We start from the raw sequence: 18,070 nt of genomic DNA on the forward strand, positions 1-18,070 counted from the left end.
TCCCACCTCTTGAATTCAATTCAATTGGATTTTGCTGGTTTCAATTTGCGTCGTAAGAATCCAGCTGCCTTTACAACAGAAAGATTGTGAATGAATATTTCTTACACTGATGGTAGATATATATTCATTTGCTCATTCGCAAAATATAACCTGAACTTTGTGCAACAAAACAATTTTTTTATGTTCTTTTTCAGCTTCGTAACGGGATAGGAAAAAAGTTATTCACTCACCGAAAACTAAGATGGCCTTCCCTGAGGCATCTTTTTTATCCGGCTAAACTTAGCTTAATGTTACCAGAGGCGCTAGAATATGCTAAAAGCTGTGGCCCAACATTTAAGGGAAAAAATGTCCTTTTACTTTTAGATAATAACCCACAAAAGCCATCGAAAAGCACTTTGTCCAAACTTTGTCACTTCTGATTGTCTGGACGTTATGTGTAAAATGCAGCGGCTTTATCGCTGAGATAATGATGCCACAAAGCTAATTAGGAATGTTAACTTGCTATGTATAATTAAATTTCTAATATAATATCTTTCGGGCATTTAGATAATTTAGACGTACTTTATTCTAAAATGGTGAAAGTGCCTCTCTGACATGAAACTCAACAAAGGTATTCTTATCAGGATTGTCGATGCAGTGAGAATATATCAGGAAACCTTCCAAGTTACAAGTAAATAATTTAAGATATTTTTATCTCAGATCGGAAGTTTTAACAAAGCTTCCGTCAAAATATTGTTAGAGTTATTGAGTGTTATTCAGCTATGGATTTGCTGCAGGCGTTATTAATGATGAGTTGATTCATATTTTGTGAAGGCAAGGTCATGGTCTAATCATCCATGGAAAATCTATCAGTGTGAAACCCATTAACTACAAGGACCACTTCGCAAACAGACATATGACTACAAATTTTGATTGGTTCATTTCGTTTAGCAGGCGAGAAGTTAGTGAAACTGTTACGAATCCACCCCGAGGGGTAGCATTAGCGACAGATTAGGGTATCACGCAAGAACGACCATGCATGAAAATGAACCACACAGCCAAGCTACTCGGCTCGACAAATGCTGTAAGATTTAAGCTGCCCAATATGGTACAAATCGCTTGTATTTGTGCAGTAAGAAAGTCTCTTTAAGCCGCTTGAAAAACCAAAGAGAAAACGTGACCCACCAAAAAATTGAGCATGCGCTAGTTGAGAGCTAACCACTCAACCATTGGCCGCAAGAAATAATACCATTCCTGCTGTGATCTAAATGCCGCCAATTAAGCGGAACGAAAGTTAACCTTTAGACGCCATCGAATCAACAACGTCGGTCCACATTTACAACCTTTCTTGGTGGATTCAACTAAAAGAGCACGAAGAGGCGAAGTATCAAGTGTCCAAAGGTGTTGGATAGGCAGTCTCGGTTGTATCTCTGGAGAACAGATTTACAGGTTAGTGCGGAATTTGATCCCGGTATGGATTGAGCACGCACCACTATCCATTGGTCTTACCGTTTTAACTGAGCGAATTCCACCGTCTTCGCAACCAGTGAAATGGCTGTTTATAGTAAGATGAAAGCTTTGTCCAGACCCAAGCGTGATTTCGAAATTTAGCGAAGCGCAAATTCTTCCACATCTGCAAATTATGCAGTTAGAACGCAAGCATTGAAACATTCCAGCTTGTAAATTTCGCATCCTTGAGGAATGGGTTGAAAATATTGGTATTTACTTAGAAGAATGAAAATTTGTGGAGGGGATCGATCTGTTTTAAGTCACTGGGTAATAAATATAAGTTACTGCTCAGTAGAAATAATAACTTGCTGTTCAAGAGCTCGGCAAAGCACGAATTGGACGTAAAACAAGGCAGACTACCCGACGGTTTTCGCTGTGTCTCCCAGCTGGAACAAAACGTTCAGATACGATCAACAAAAGATGAAAACTACTCGATTTGATAAGTCTTATTAAACCACATCGCTGGTCAATAAGCCTTAAATAAACAGGCCTAAAATCTGCCGTTCCTGAAGAGGTTTGGCAGACATTTCTCGACAGACTTTTCATTTCACTGCGTGATTCCAAATTACTGTACATCTGATGTTTTTAAAATTGTCAAGTTCTCAGCCACAGTACATGCATTCAACATTTAATGGACCAACACCCTTGAGACTAGTTTTGAAACGGAAAATTGGGCGAAACTGCATTCTCTAACATATTTTCCACTCTGGAACGATGAAACAAACAGTATTTAATTATCTTGATGAAGAGAATAAACGATTGGAAGTCACGTTTATTGTGTCTTACCTTTGTGTCGTGGACACCTGCAGAGTTTAAAAGCAACATAGCACCCAAACTTGTTTTTCTCTCAGTTGTGGAATTATTATTATCGATATTCTGACTTAACATCCCAATTATTGTTTTGATAAATTGCTTACAGAAAGTGAAATGACACGACTAAAGCAGACGATACATCACTGCTTAAGACTGAAATCACTACTCTCCATATTTTAATTAAGTTTAAGTTTGCGGTTGAGACAAACGACGGAAGTCGGCGTCACTCAGAAAAGTTTTCGTTAGTTATTTTTTTTTTTAGCCTGGAACGTTCTTACCATATTTGTCTTGTATGACGTCTGGCTGCCCACGCCTCATTGTTGTTTGTCTCACTTTACTGTTTCTCCACTCGAAGATAAGTGCGTTAAGGCTACAGACTTGTGTTTTAAAGTTAAATTATCCATATCCACATTTTGACACAGGAAATGCAGATGAAGCAAGTTCATGCCGTAAATGCATATGTTGAATGAAATATTTTAGTTTGAGGAGACAAGGAGAACATGAATTATTTAAAAATCAAAATCGCTCTAAGAAGTAGTCATTTCCTGAATTCTCACGCAAACCTTAATGCTTAATTCAGTACTGTGATGATGTATGGAAAAATCAGATGCCGGTTGCTGTTTGAAGATAAGGGGTAAAAAGCATAAATTCGAGCGTATCTGAAGCATTTGTCGGTGGCGGTTTTGGGTCTTATCAAACGTATGTGGAGCTATGCTTTTAAAATCAGGCAATATTTCTGAAACGGTTGATTGCATATATACCTCTTACTAACTGAGTTCGAAGGCCTTACTGTAAGTTACGAACCTCGTTGTTTCCATTCGGATTTATGGCCCAAGGGCGAATCACTTGGGCCATAAGTGGTCTTTGATCCGTCAAAAACTCAAAATATTTGTTTAATATAAATAGTTTCAGATAATGCGAACTTACATGAAAGAACAGTTCAAGTACATAAAGTTTTCTGTAAGGAACTATGATACAACGTTCTGCAGGTAATTGGCTTTTGTCGAGAGTTTTTTTTTAAATACCCGAAATTTGCAGGGCACAACGTGTTTCTTCGTAGAAAGTACGTGACAGTGAGGACGGCTAACTTTGTTCAAGGTCAACGTTAAATGAATGAATGAATGAACTTTATCGATGCAATCGAAAACAAAACAGGGGTCTTTCAACGATTAGTATCAAATTTTTGGTGTTTTTCGGCGTTTCCATGGAAGCTTCCAGGTAGATCACTCAGTGCAGATTGAACAAGATGAAAGGCACGGTTGAAAACTGAGCCAAAGTTTCTTGACGCAGAGAAAGAAGGATGAGGCATCGTTTTGCAGCTAACCTACATTGAAGAGCTTTTAGTGGAGGACAAACGGAAAACAGTGAATGACGAGCAAGACGCAGATAACTCGAGTTTGCTTTTTAGGAAAAACTTGAAATACTGTCTGGTTCGCACTCACCGCATTTTGCTCGTGGACATCTTTAAAGAACTTGCCAAAGAGCTCGTCAAGAGCACAAGGTATGTTCATTCCATTAAAATTTCCATCGACCTGCTTGTATTTCGTGTTTTTCACAGTGTTCGACGATTTGTCGGCGGCGATGAAATCATCTAGTTCTCGACTCGAGTTGTCTTCATCGAGCTTGTCTTTCTCCATTCGTCGCCTGTCTTCCTCCGGAATCTCTAAGAAACCAGCTCGAAAGTCTGGGATATCTGCTTCTGAGTTTTTTGTTGTTTTTTCATCGTTTGCGTACTTTTCCTTTAAATATGTTTCAAGTTTTTCTTCAAGAGACATTTTGGCGATCAAACCATGCTTTTGGAGTAAGCGAGCCGTCAGTGAAAAAACGGCCTGCCAAATAGACCAATCATGATAGCGCACGTACTAACTAAGAGATCTAGTAATAATAATACTTAATACCTTTGATTTGCGTGCAGGAGCTGCAGTTGATTTTCCCTTACCTGGAGGCAACAGATAGTGGCAATATCTTTGAATGTATGGGGAAAAAAGCTGTTGCACCCACGTTATTACATATTACAGTGTAAAGAACATTGCCTAAGACACGCTTTTCGAGTAGAAAAATTTTTCGGACAAAGCAGCTAAATTTTTTTTTTATGACTCGCTTTTGTAGTAATGAAATAGACCACGACGAATTGAGCGGGTTTGACTGATGCACTCGCCACTCGCCACTCTGATGCACTCGCCGTTAAATAGAAATACAAAGATACTTTGGGTTCTTGTAAATGACTCTTCTATCAACTATGTTTTATGCTTTATCATGATATTTACCAAGTGGTAATCTCTCAAACGGAGCTAAAATGAAAAATGAATGTACTAAGTACCGAGAAGAGAGAGTTTGAGAGGAGGATCCTGAGATGATGAGAGACTGGGACGAGACAAGTTGCTCGGTGTGCGTGGTCTCGACCCAGTCCCATCCCATTCACATGTCAATTTTCAATTTCCTCTCCTCTCACATTTGTAGGGCTGCAGCAGGACAATCAGATCACAAGTAGTCTATTGCGAAGAAAACGATTCCTTCCCCGTCGTCAAACTATCAGGTGAGAACGTTTCACGTAACGTTGAATGACAACGTTACAGTCCTGTTACTTTAAAAACAGAAAAAGAAAACCAGCCAAAAGAAAGTTAACAGGACATAATCAAAGTGTTCCTTTAAGATTGTCACAACTATCACAACTTATAAACAATTTCAGCATATGGCGTCAAACGATACAAATAAATAACAGCGGTTTCAATAACTACTGGTTGCCGGCGGCCTACTGCCATGCGCCTGAACTTTTTACTAATGTCTGATTATCCTGTAACCGAGCTCTTCAGTTTGGTTTGTCTTACAGCCCCTTCTCAGGGCATAGCTGGTTTTTACATCATCGACAGCCGCTTAAGGAAAAAACGCGTTGACACCCATGAATGCCAATTCCCATCGATCATGTAGTTAGTCCAAGTAGGGAAAACTAGTTTTAGAGGAAAGATTTGTTATTTTGAGGTTTCGAATCTTTCTAGCTAATTGCTTAAACTGCTGCGGACATTTCTCTTCGCTGATCATTTTTCTTTGCAGTATACCGTTGATAAGTTATCAATCCTCCGGCTATTCTGTACCAGTTCAGAATATGGTATTATTTTTCTCTGTCTAGAATCACGCGGTGTCATATATGTTGATTAAGTTGTTTATTGCTAAAAAAGGTGCACTATTTCCAGCGACATATTTACGAATTCCGGCTCATTTTGGACAGGCCTAACATTTTTGTCAATTAGACTACAATGATAAGTAACCCAAAACTTGTACTGTGCATTAAAAGTTATTAAGCTTGTTAGTTCGGTCGAACTGTCTTAACTATTAATTCTCAATCGAAGCAAACTAAAAAGGAAAGGTTTAACTGACAAACAATGTTTACATCAGAAAATTCTTTCCGCTCCCGTCTTCGCAATGAGGTTTACGAACTGTTTGCTACTAAATCATAGCAAATCGAACGGCATAAATACTTGGTTCCGCTCTTGTCTACGCTTGACGACTAACAACAATCATAGAAAAGCCCCCGAGTAACAACGGCAACCAGATGAAATCTTTTTTTTACCGAAACTCCTAAATGGAGTCGTTAATGACAAAGATTCTTATACTAATTCGTTCCTCTTCTAAATTTATGTGCATAAATAACGAAGTTAATAACTAGGTTAGCTGTTTTCGGCTTCAGAAGCTTTTCAAAAATAACAATTCTACATTTAAAAGATTTATCACAGGGATTAACAAGACAACTTGTTTGGTACCTCGGTCTCTCAGGGACTCGTTTGATTGTGATTCAAATTGAAGTGTAGCTTTGACAAAGCGGCAGTGTTTTCAGTGTAGCGCCATATTGGTGATTACTTTTTATTTATTAGTCTGTAATGCATACTAACGGCTCCTTTTAAAATAGCAGATTGGCAGATTGCAAATCATGAGAAAGTTTAGCTTAAAGTTTAAAGAAAACATGACAAAAAAACAAAACATGACAGGAGCTTTCTCGAATCAAAGTGTGAACTAATTGAAACTCGAGTGTTTTTATAGAAACCTTAAAATAAAAGAAAATTTGAGGATAAAGAACTTTATTTCCGAAGAATTCCTTTCAAGAGATTTGAGTTTCCTCGTACAATTCCACTCGTGATAAAGACATTATAGTTTCGTTAGCGATGTGTTATGATGCTATGTAGGTGTAAAGCACACCGCGTAAATGTATCATTAACATGCAATTGCTGTATACCTCACCTGTTAATGAGAATTTTCCGCCCTTCTCAGTGGTCTTTAAGGATTTGCGGTTAACGATTTTGTTTCAGATAGCAATCAATTCTAAATCCAGGGATAAGCTGTAGTGTGTGATGCGGCTTAGAATATCTTGACAACAAGTTTGTAGAGGAAGTCTTCGAATATTTAGGGGTAAATTAAATTCATTTTTAGTCGGAACTGATTTTATTCCATGCTGTTAGAAAACTATATAAATTCAGAACATCGTCCCCAAGTGCGGCTCATCTCTGTAATCTGTGGTCAACCTGATATGTTCGAATGGTATGTCCTCAGTTGAATACACCAAACAGACCCTTTTCGACGGTTCCTAGAAGCTTCAGAGAGCACAAAGTTTACACTAGCTATACGACTTGACCTATTCTTTAAGATGTTTATAGTTTGCAGGATGTTGTACTTGTATGCAAAGAAGGCAGAATTAGGGCAAATGTGGCGAAACTGTAAATTATATATACAGACAGTAGAGTCAGCGATCGTTCTTAGTCTAATACGTGGGAAGGAAAAAATATGGAGGGGACTTAAAACATCATGAAATATTTATTTAGATAAATCGTGAAATAGTCAAGTTAACTAATTTTTAAGGGAAATACTTCACATTTTTTCAATTTGCTCTAACAGACACTCTGACTCTGAAAAGTTCTCTTTCTTTTCAGAAATTCCTGGTTTAAAACGTGATAACTAGGGCGCAAAGTATTTTTTTTTCTCTCAAAAGAGCAAGTAAAATTGACATGATTCGACCTTCGCTTTCTCTTTTGTGTTCTTCAGTATATTAAGTCTTTTTTTTGGCTCTATGTACAGTTAAGTTCTCGCGCGGAGGATTCACAAAAGACGATGTACATAAGGTGAAACATTATTCCTCCTCAATCGTCCTTTGCGACAAAAACACCTGATAAAACTATTCATAAACTTCCTTTGTTTTCGCTTGGCCTTGGAGTCCCTTGCTGTGTAAACAAAAGCTACGATGATAGCATTAGGCTATTGTTTTGAAAAGTCTTTTTGAAATAATTCACATTTAATTTTCAGACAACTAGAAATCCTTCGCAAGGCATTCATGGGCGCAAGCGTTTCGAAAAATTGTATTTTTTGTTTTTAATCTGTTAAAGTATTGTTTAACGCATGAAGAAAAAAATTTGCTAGTTTATCGTCAAGACACCGCAGTAATATGTTCCTTAGCTGACAATAAATCGCATTACAGAGGAAATCGTCAAAAAGCTAATTGTGGTAAGATTTTCACAAATATTTCAAATAATTTTATCGACCCATCTTAAAATAATTTTTGTCCATTGAGAAATTCTTGTTTGTCTTTTTTAATGAGTTCTGGATCCACTTAGGAAATCGTGAGAGTACCATTGAAGGTACAATCACTTCACCGAATTGGAAATTGAGGGCGTCTTGCAATTTTTTTGTGCTCACTCAAATTCCCCATGACTTCGCGATGGGTATTGGCCATTTCTTAATTTTATTCAAAACAGTGTTCATTGGAAATTTCACTCGGGCTGGTGACATTACTGTGTTGTTCAGAACGAAGTCATTGATACGCGGACTACCTCTAACTAGAGTGAAACCTTTATTTTGCGTTGACTCCAAGTGAAAATGTGAAGCGAAGTTTCCAAACGCGCCAAAAGGTGAGTTCAAAATAAGAATTTTTGTCCACGAATCTCGGAGGATTCAATTTGAATTGCAGTTGAAATTGAAATTCGCCAGTGTTAAATAATTAACGATTATTGTTTTCTTCACGTAGCAATTTTTCTGCGTATATATTGCTGATAAGGGCAGATTTATCGCCTGTACTTCTCAAAACAATTTGACTTTCGAAGCCGTGCGCAATGATCGATGTGATTGAAATATTGCGTCTGTTGTTTTATTCCCGCTAATGAAACAGATTGTATGTTTAGCCGAGGGCAATCTTCGCAATTCATCACGTTTGTAGACGATTTTACAACTCTTCGCCAGCTTACACCAATACATTTACTATTACATGAATCGAAAAATAAATCTGCGGTGTATGTTTTGGTTAGTTTTGAGACAAGGGCTTTTCTTCAGCTTTGATTTCCAGTTATCTCAGCTGAGCATAAAGGAATTACTCCCACATGTTTAGTTTCCCTGCACGTTATCAAAATTTTGCTTCCTTGATTTAAAACAGTAGAAAAAACAATATTTAACATCAAGTGTTAAAAAAAATATCTTTTAACCGAATTAGGGGAATATTTTGTTAAGGCAAGCAGAATTTTAACTTCACGCTTTAGATTTAAATAAACAAAGTTGAATCAATATCCGAGTTGAGTACGGGAGGCGGTGCTTAGAACAAACGATTTCTCGTATTTTTTCTCCAGGTTTTGCACTTCTTGTAGAATTTAAATGTGCTTTTGAATCATTTTTACATAATTCTATTTCGAAACGCTCCACATACGTCGAGCTTTATTTTGGTCTCTAAACCTCCATCTCCCTTGAAAGGCAGGTGCACAAATATCTTAGTGACTATCAACAGTGATCAACCTATGAATTCTCTGCACAGTTACAATCATTTCAACGCATCACATGGGAGGCAAACAACATATATAAAAAAAAAAATTCGCCATTATTACCATCACAGTAGGATACTGTGATAGGTCAAAGCGTCTGGATGCGTAGTGCCTGTTCAACGCTTAAGAGAGTCTGAGCCAGCGACGAGAAACACTTTGGTTAATCTTTTAAATTGAGCATTAAATAACAGAGATAGATCATAAATATTAAAGTCAATTTAAGAAGCCTGGTTGATCGGATTATGTAGCATCGCAAACTTGACTTCTAGAGGATACGTCTTCCAAGACTAGTTGGTAGTTGGTAGAATTATAAGGTAAATATTTATGTGTGGCGCCAGTTTTTTTTCCGCTCTATTTCCGTGCTTTTTTATTCCGAAAATAAATAATTAACCGCATTTTATCAATCTTATCTACATTTAAATGAAAAATATAATATAATAATTTGCAGATCTGAAAAATGATCCACGGTTTGGTTTTCAAAATGGCCGCCCTTCTTCACTTCAAAAATGAAGTGAGGGAGACAATTGGTGGGTGAGATTTATTTTGAAGAAGATAACCTCGATTTTCACATTTTCTACGCAAATCAAAGACCTCACACTTATCTTTTTTAAAAGCAGAGGTTTTATGCATCTTGATCTGAAAACGCCCAGAATCTTTTTGTCTGAAAATCTCTTCGTTATTTTAACATCTCTAGTTTGTATCAGAAGGTAGACGATAAGATCGAAATGGAAAAAAAGGTCAGTCCCAGGTCTCAGTCTACTGGAAAGCTTTGTAAGGAAAGATAGTAGAGAGATACGTATTTGTCGCAATTGAGTTGTCATATACAAGAGGAGTTTGGCTCCTTTCATGAGAGTACGACCTTGGTGTAATTTTTACCTTAGTCCTTGAATCCATATTTAGCTTTTGGCACCAAACTTTGATACCAGTTGTCACAATGAATCATACACGATGTAGACCTATTGGATTGGTGTTAAGGTGAACAGCTGACTGAAGTTCGAAGGCTCTGCTCTTATTTCGAGAAAAGCAAACTGATACAACAGATATCTATTAACCACCTGTCTTATTTGAAGCAAACATGGCGGAGGAATGAAACTCTTCGTTCAATTTGAACAGTCACGATGAGGAAAAATCATTTTCACCAATTTTCTTTCAGAAGACTCCGCTCACTGACGTGTGCGTTGACAAAATCAAATGGATTATTTTGAAGTACATTAATGAAAAAAATTTTGACTCTTATTTACAAATTATTACTGAAGAACAGGTATTCATTTATTTTTCTGTTCCAAACTTTAAGTCTTAAATTTAAGGAATATAAGGAAATTCATTTGAATCAGCTCTCGCTTATTTCAATTAAACTTGTATTTGCATTTGCAAAGGTTTTTCACAACATAGACTGCAGATGGCAAATTTTGAAAATACAAAAATGAATAATTCATGAATAACAACAACAGTTTTTAAAATGTGCAAACCATAAGTCTCTTAGCTGTAAGTCTAGCTGTTGTCATTTATTGGTCTCATTGAGTGGAATACAAATCGCGTGTATTTTCCCGTTAGCAGGAGCTTTTGGGAAGAGAATTGGCAGAGGTATCGGTAAATAGCGGAAAGTTTTGCTGAAGTGCACTGACCAAGGAAAATGAGAGAAACACTTTCCTTTTTCATTCTTGCATTTAGCTTTCTTCCCATATAATTTTTTTGTATGTAGGCAAAATAGTTTTTCATCGTTCATATTTTTATTCAAACAGAACATTGACAGCTATGAATAAAGATATATTTTTAATTAGTGACAGAGGCTTATTCAGAGAACGAATTATCTAACATCTCTCAACGGGAGTAGATTTAAGAGAAGGATATCGTGCAGAAGAATATATTTTTTTAAAGGATACTGATATTTTCTTAAAGAGTGTGCGAGAGAGGGAAAATCCACAGTCCCTAATTAGGAACCGAGACTCCGTGGTCTGGCGCTGTACCAGACGGAGCTATAGAGAATTCATGAGTAAGTTAAGCCATGTTATGATTCTAGAACCATGAATGCATTAAGCGTCGCACACACCCTCAGGCTGAGTAGCCTTGAGGGAGTCGATGTTTACTTTAATACAGACCGAACTATTGTAGATTCAAAGTTAAACTCAGCTATCACACCAAGCAAATGTGACAAATTTGCTACCTACCGCTGGGAATAAATGTTGACATGATGCTGGCTTCGTGTAAGGATGGAAATAGTGATGACTAAAATGAGCGATAATCTTTATTTTCAGTTTCTACAAGTAGTATAGACGTACACCATACTCATTTTTTTTATATCATTATATTCATCAAATAACCACAATTCACAAATGACCACTCTTTGACTTAGAAGTGACAGGTGACGTGTTAATAGTGAAATTTTGTAAATTATGTTTGAAATTCAAAAAAGTTTAATATAGTACATCTTTTATTTCAACGATCACGCACTACTCTGTTCTCGCGGAAAAAGTACTTGAAATCTCTTGCAGAATGCATAGACTGTCATTCGTGGCCGTCCAAATCAATTAGAGTAAGTATTTATTTGACTCATGAATAACTTCAGGTGTTTAATTATAAAATGCTTCTTATTTTCGAATATAATAGATTGAGTAAACTTGATGTTTTTGTCATTTGTGAATAACTATGTACAGAAGAGCTGGAGTCAAATTTTTCCAACGGCATTTGTTTTGAGAAGTGCAATGTATTCATAATTAGCTTTATCTTTGTCCGTTCTCAGGAAGCTTTATACATTTGTAGTGTACGCCCCATGATGTAGGTTTTCATTCTATCCTCATTTACGGTCGAATAAAGGTTTGTTTACTATAAAGGAGAACCCATTCAGAAATTTTACTTCACCCTCGTTTATAAGTAAAAGTTTTATGTGTTTAGACCTTCAACAGTTTGTTACAGTATCTTAAATGCAATGAAATTTGAAAATATTCATCGGGATTTACTTCATGAACAAAGTTTCTGGTGAAAACAAAACTTAAAAGCAATTATATATTTGCTTTTTTGTCGAGTTTCGCGTTCAGCTCTACATGGCAACGGCAAATTCAATATCCTGTCATGCCTAGAGAATAATTCAAAAGTTTCAAATAGCCTAATAAGCGAAACAAAACTAACATCATGGAAACTGTTTAGCACCCAGTGGCTGTCGAAATTTTCGCGTTTTACTCAAGTGAGAAGCATCTTTCGTGTTTCCAGAAGCAAATCAGTAACCATGTCACCACCGTTGTCTAGCCAACTAAGTGAAGTTAATTTTTTCGTTTTGGACACGAAAGATTGAAAACAAGTTCTTCACGATTATGAATTCATTCAGAAGCTGCCGGTGGAGAGGCAAATATCTGCTATAAGGTGTCCTCTCGAGCTAACAGCACGGTAAATGTCTTTTTGAGATCTTAGGAAAGTTTTGGATGGTGTAACTTGGTCGAAATTTTTAGCTTATGCTCAGGATGGGGATGAGTTTGAACAATCTTTTAACGGAAGAAAACACCTGTAGAATTTTATTCTATTTATTTTGTCTGAACAACTGTGTTTACCAATTCTTTTTTGTTCTGATGGATTTGCGACTATTTTATGTCACAGACAGGTGTCCACTAGGCCCCCTGATACTCCTCGGCTAGTTTAAAATGTTATATAATTTTTATATAATAAATGTTATATAATATGATATAAATCAAAATAGGATTTTCTTTAAAAAGGTATCCGAAATTCAAAATGTATCAGAAAGGGAAAATACGAAAATAAGAAAAGAAAGAGCATGGCTTGTAAAGGAGGAAATCAAGAGAAATATCAAGAAAATTTAGCTCAAGAGAAGTAATATCTAAAATTTTAAATATTATAAACATTTGTATTTCTTGAGGCTATTCAGATCACGTCAACTCTGAAAAGTCTAAAAAAAAACAATGTCTCGACTGATCATGAAAGGCGCCACTTTTCAGGCAAAATGAAACTCGAGATAAACATTTGTATTTTTGAGACTATTCAGATCACGTCAACTCTGAAAAGTCTAAAAAAAAACAATGTCTCGACTGATCATGAAGGCGCCACTCTTCAGGCAAAATGAAACTTCAATGGAGGTGTTTATTTTATTGCTGAAATAAATTGACTTTGATTTTTTAATTCAGCGGTTATAACATTGAGAAACTATTTTGGTAGCATGATCACGACGCGTAGTTAATTCATCTTCAAGTTGTTGTGATCAAGAACCTTTAGGGTGCGAACGATCTGTCGATGAATTCCAATTGAAATTATTTATTTGTAACGCTTATAATGAAAAATTCTTAATAGTGGCTAATTTTGAATGTATATGCATTGCCTATGTGGAATATTCAAACACTCAGTCTTTACATATAAAATTCGTTTACTCGATTGCTTAAATTGCCAGTGATAAAGAGGCAATCTCCCAAGTAAGTAAAAACGAAAAACAAAAACAAAGAAAAACAGCAAGACGAGATATGACTATACTTGTTATGCAGTAAGTTGTTTTCTTATTTCCAACACGAAAGATTTGCAAGGAAATTTCAATATTTTGGCCCGAACGGCTGGGAGAGTTAGGTAAGCAAATTACTTCTCGATCTCTTTTATAAGAAAAAAAAATTTATAGATAAGTCTACTAGAATTTAGTAGAAATTACTGAACCCTGTAACCATACAAATAATTTTTGGAATTGGTCAAATGCAAACTAATAACTCAAGTCCAGTTGTACAATCTAAAAAACCCGGGGAAGGGAATGGGGTGTTTTTGGCGAGATAGTTTACCATGATAAAAAGACTGAAAAAAAGCTGTTCAGTGATTCCAACCCTCCCCTCCCTTGAAAATTTACGATGCTTCACTAATTCAGCCCTAGATATATTAAGGTCAGATGACTCCAAAAAGGAGTGCGAGGAGTGCATTTTTATTCCACAATCAAACCAAATAATCGGGTAGCTACCACATTTTAAAGCTTTGAAATGTACTACGCATTTCTAGCACGTATTTTACTAAGTGTGTATTAAATCATCAACCTCTTGAACAAAAAAAAGTCTTAGAGTAAATTTAGCAATCATGAAAATAGATACTTTTCATTTAATTCACATTTGATTTTTTAATCTACTCCTGATTTTCAGTAGTTAAAAATTTGGTTTGACCACGTTAATTAAACGCCTAATGATGGACTATTTCCTCGATTCAGTCTTCTAGTGTGCTTTGACACCTTTAAACCACGGTTTTTGAATAACCAATTTAAAGGTACCTCACCTTGTGTCTATTAAATCAGACTCTTTAGCGACTACAAAACTCAAGTGTACCGAAAGAGACCGCAAAAATCCCGCATACTTTCCTCATACTTTTGCGTGAATAATTCCTATTTCTTTCGTCAAGGTATTACGATTTTTCTCTTATCTCCACAATTTCATTATACAAATAAAGAATATTGTGACTAATTTTAAACCAAATAGGTCGTTGGTCGAGTTAATTTTGTCAATAGTTTACATTTCGCGATTGCCTGTAGTGTTTCATTTCCTTAAACCTCTATATTTTCCCAAACTGTTTCCGACTCGAACTAGAATATTGAAACGAGTCGTGAATTGCAAAATACTTTGAGCAAATACCTTTATTACCAGCTTCACTTAGGGTTTAAAAAAGATGCTTATTTCATTTTTATCATATTATATAGTTTTGAATTTTTATTAGGTGTACCAATCTATTTTGATGTCTGGTAGATTTTAATAAAATTTACGCTTTAGCTAAACATTGGCCACCGTTATCACAAAAAGAAACTTTCTTGGAGATACCAATGACTGTCAGTAATAAAAATAAACTCCTGATTTTCACTTCGTTATATTTCAGACCAACCCGATTTCTGGCAACAGCTCATTGACGACTCATAGTCATTGCTGGGTAAAATTCGTAAAAAGATAGGTCGTAAAAATCATTTTCCCTTTAAACTACAGACAAAATATCACACGTCATGATTTTTCAGATAGGAAATTATCGCACAAATATTGGACACCGATAAGGAATACGTGACTTCTCTATATCAACTCCCTTTCTTAAGAAGTAATTATTGAAATTGTGAACACAAAAAGTTGAAAAATTAAAGAAAAAGGAGAAAATAAAAGTATGAATTTAATTGTGCAAATTAGTTTACCACAAAATGCAGGAATTGTTACTGAACAGAAGGGCAGATTAGAGCAGAAACCAACAAAACCAACATAAATAAATATAGAATTTGAATTTTTAACAAATGCATAGATAGTAAATTTAGAACGTTCTAATACGGTTTGAGTAAATCTTAGTTTTGTAAAAGTAACTATAAATTTGCAGATAATGACTTAATTTTTCTTTTAGGAATGATTTAGAAAACATATTCATTTACATCACCAAATAAATTTCACAATTTAGGAGGTGAATTAGGGAATCAATTACAGTTTGAGCCGCTTGCTTCAAAGAGAAAAGTGTCAAATGTCTTTCGAAATGAAACTATTTTGAATGGTAAAGATACCGAATTGTTTAATTAAGACAGCTTACTCTATTGTACTTTCAAAGCTCGGCTAAACTTGCTGTCGAGGACCAACGATTTTAATTAGCACCCCACTAGGATCTACACTGAAACGTCTAGTTCAAGAGACAAAAAATTTTCGAACATAGTTTTGCAAACACTTTCCTCAGCTGCAAAAGGACGGAACCCAAACGGTAAGCATAAAGCGGTACTCCCCTCATTCTTCAAAAGGTGTAGAATCATGCAGAAGGTAATGGGCGATTAGCTTACTATACAAGAGCAAATAAGCCAGAGATCTTTTCCTGCAAGTACTCGCGAGTGATGCATCTAATCTAGAGTACCACACAAGGGGTTAAATGATTGCTTCATATTTTACTTTAGTCAGTCGACCATTATGACCCCCAAGGCTGTAAAAAGCAACTCATTTTAAATAAATTTTGATTCAAGTGGATTTCTTAGCAAGTAATATTCACTTTGCATATAAAGATTACCACAATTATAGCTTAGCCATTGTAATTTTGAATAATGCCATCAGGCCTTAAAGTAAAGTAAATAGGAAACTTTTCGAAAACCCTCAAGGCCGTTCCAATTTACTTAACTTCCTTCTAAGATAAATATTCCTAAAAAAGGTTTATAGATTCCAAATTTGTCCCACTTGAAGCTCGAAACGCATAGGGTATGTTGTGCGTTGAGTTTTGAAAGGAGAGGCAATGATCGGTGATCATAATTATACTTTCATAAATTGATATTTACCATTTCGCAATACTTTCCACAATGCGCTTCTAATTGATCAAGAGCTCGAAACTGCTAGCATCTCTTTTTTCATGATGTCTTGTTGTTGTTCTCAACACAGTGAAAGAAAATTTCAAAACAGCAGGGGAATTGAAAACATACATGATTAACATGGAAATGAAAATCCCTCCGCCCAATCATGGCAGTGTGATTCGCCCCTTTTTTTTATTGGTTTTTCCGTTTAAATTGTCTAGTTCCCAACTCATAAATCCCTTTGGAAAGGAAGAATTATCACTATCAAAATGCTTTATTTTGTAACATATTTGCTATTATTATTTCTCGCTCATTGGAGTTTCTCGTTTAATTTGCTTCGATTTTAATTACGCGCAAATCGATTAGTTACGCAGAATCTGCCCTCGGCGCTTTCACAGAGATGCAATGAAAACGTGCTCTCAGAAAATCTCGAAATAGACAGGAAATCAGTCTAATGTATATTAATTTAGAGATTTTATTAGTCCATGAAGTAAGGAAATATAAGTCACATCTAATTTGTTTCATTACTTAGACAGAAATGACTGACACGTAGGCTATTTTTGCCGTTTAATATTTACTGCACTTTGCAAAAAATTTACTGTGCCACGGACTTAGATTTCTATTAAAATACAGTCTCTTTATGAACAAAAGTTTCCATTGGATTTTTTCCATTAAACTTCGAAATTATTTATTTGATTACTGGTTGAAAAAAACGAGGGTCTCTTTTTGGCTAATGAACAAAAAAAAAAAATCAATCTTGATGGCAATTTCCCGGTAGAGTCATTCGTTTATAAATGAGCCATATGGCTAATAAAGTGAAAACTAACCTTCTGACGAATTTTCCTTAAAGGCAAGTCGAGACGATAATCAAAAGAATATAGTATCATAATTACTCGTATTTACTTCCTGGGAGATATGTCCTTGCACTGTTATGTCGCTTTAAAATGTGAAGAATTTGCAGGTGACTTTGTTTCTTTTCAGCGGCATCCTAGCCTGTTTTCAATCCCCTGAGAGTCTAAAGCAATGAATAATATTCAATAACGTTGCTGGAACTCTCTATTCAAAAGTTTGAAGCTCGTAAGTAATTTCTTCATGAACGTAGTGACGATTTTATTAGGTATATTATTTACAGTGAGTGCATATGCAAATAAGAGCGTAATGTTTACGGTTTTTTCATACGTTCCCGCAGCGAGCCTCGCACCGACCAATACAGTAACAGCAGAAAATCCCGCCAGCTTTAGGTGCCTGGTGCATTTAGTTCAGAGCTTCCCCCATCAGTCGGCCTAATGTTCCGACTGTGTCAAATCTAAAATTATAGTACTGCATGGCTTAAATGCGACCTCTTAGACTGAATTTTTAGGGAAATCAACTTCAATACAGACTGAAGAAATTTGGTGAGTGTTATGATAATTTTCGGGGTGAAATATTCCCACAACGAATGCTGCTATTTTTCGCTGTAAAATATGGTTACTTATTTCAAACGGCGCAGAAAGCCTAACGAAATCAAGTTAAATTGTCTAGAAAGAGCGCGAGCCGAGCCCTAGAGGCTCGTTTAAACAGGAACCAGCTTTCGCACACAGTGGAAACTTTTTTGAAGTTTAATTGAACACTTTTTGCCGTTTCGAAGGTGGCATAACGTATAATTATTACTTAATGCCTTTAATGGTCAACTTTGAATCGTTCCTCCCCGCCAGAGCGTGGTGAGAATCTCAAGTCAAAACCAGCACGACCC

The 18,070-nt window shown here is 36.0% G+C and overlaps 1 protein-coding gene and 1 pseudogene across 5 annotated transcripts in view; one reads left to right on the forward strand and one right to left on the reverse strand.

Moving 5' to 3' along the window:
• The window catches only part of LOC149036763 (uncharacterized), a 386,542-nt pseudogene that overhangs the window by 332,259 nt on the left and 36,213 nt on the right, over nt 1-18,070 (reverse strand).
• Nucleotides 1,288-18,070, forward strand: part of LOC113673733 (uncharacterized) — a 34,524-nt gene continuing 17,741 nt past the window's right edge. The window contains exons 1-2 of one of the 5 annotated variants that reach the window (XM_089188881.1): nt 1,288-1,428; nt 4,762-4,837. The gene's annotated coding sequence lies outside the window, so the exon portion shown is untranslated. Of the gene's footprint in view, nt 1,429-3,733; nt 3,803-4,761; nt 4,838-8,051; nt 8,193-11,516; nt 11,623-17,619; nt 17,733-18,070 lie in introns of those variants that run through there. The other 4 variants (XM_089188882.1, XM_089188883.1, XM_089188885.1 and 1 more) reach the window with 4 other exon arrangements.

Source organism: Pocillopora damicornis, chromosome 12, assembly GCF_964200805.1.
Source record: "Pocillopora damicornis chromosome 12, jaPocDami1.2, whole genome shotgun sequence".
Lineage (NCBI taxonomy): Eukaryota > Metazoa > Cnidaria > Anthozoa > Scleractinia > Pocilloporidae > Pocillopora > Pocillopora damicornis.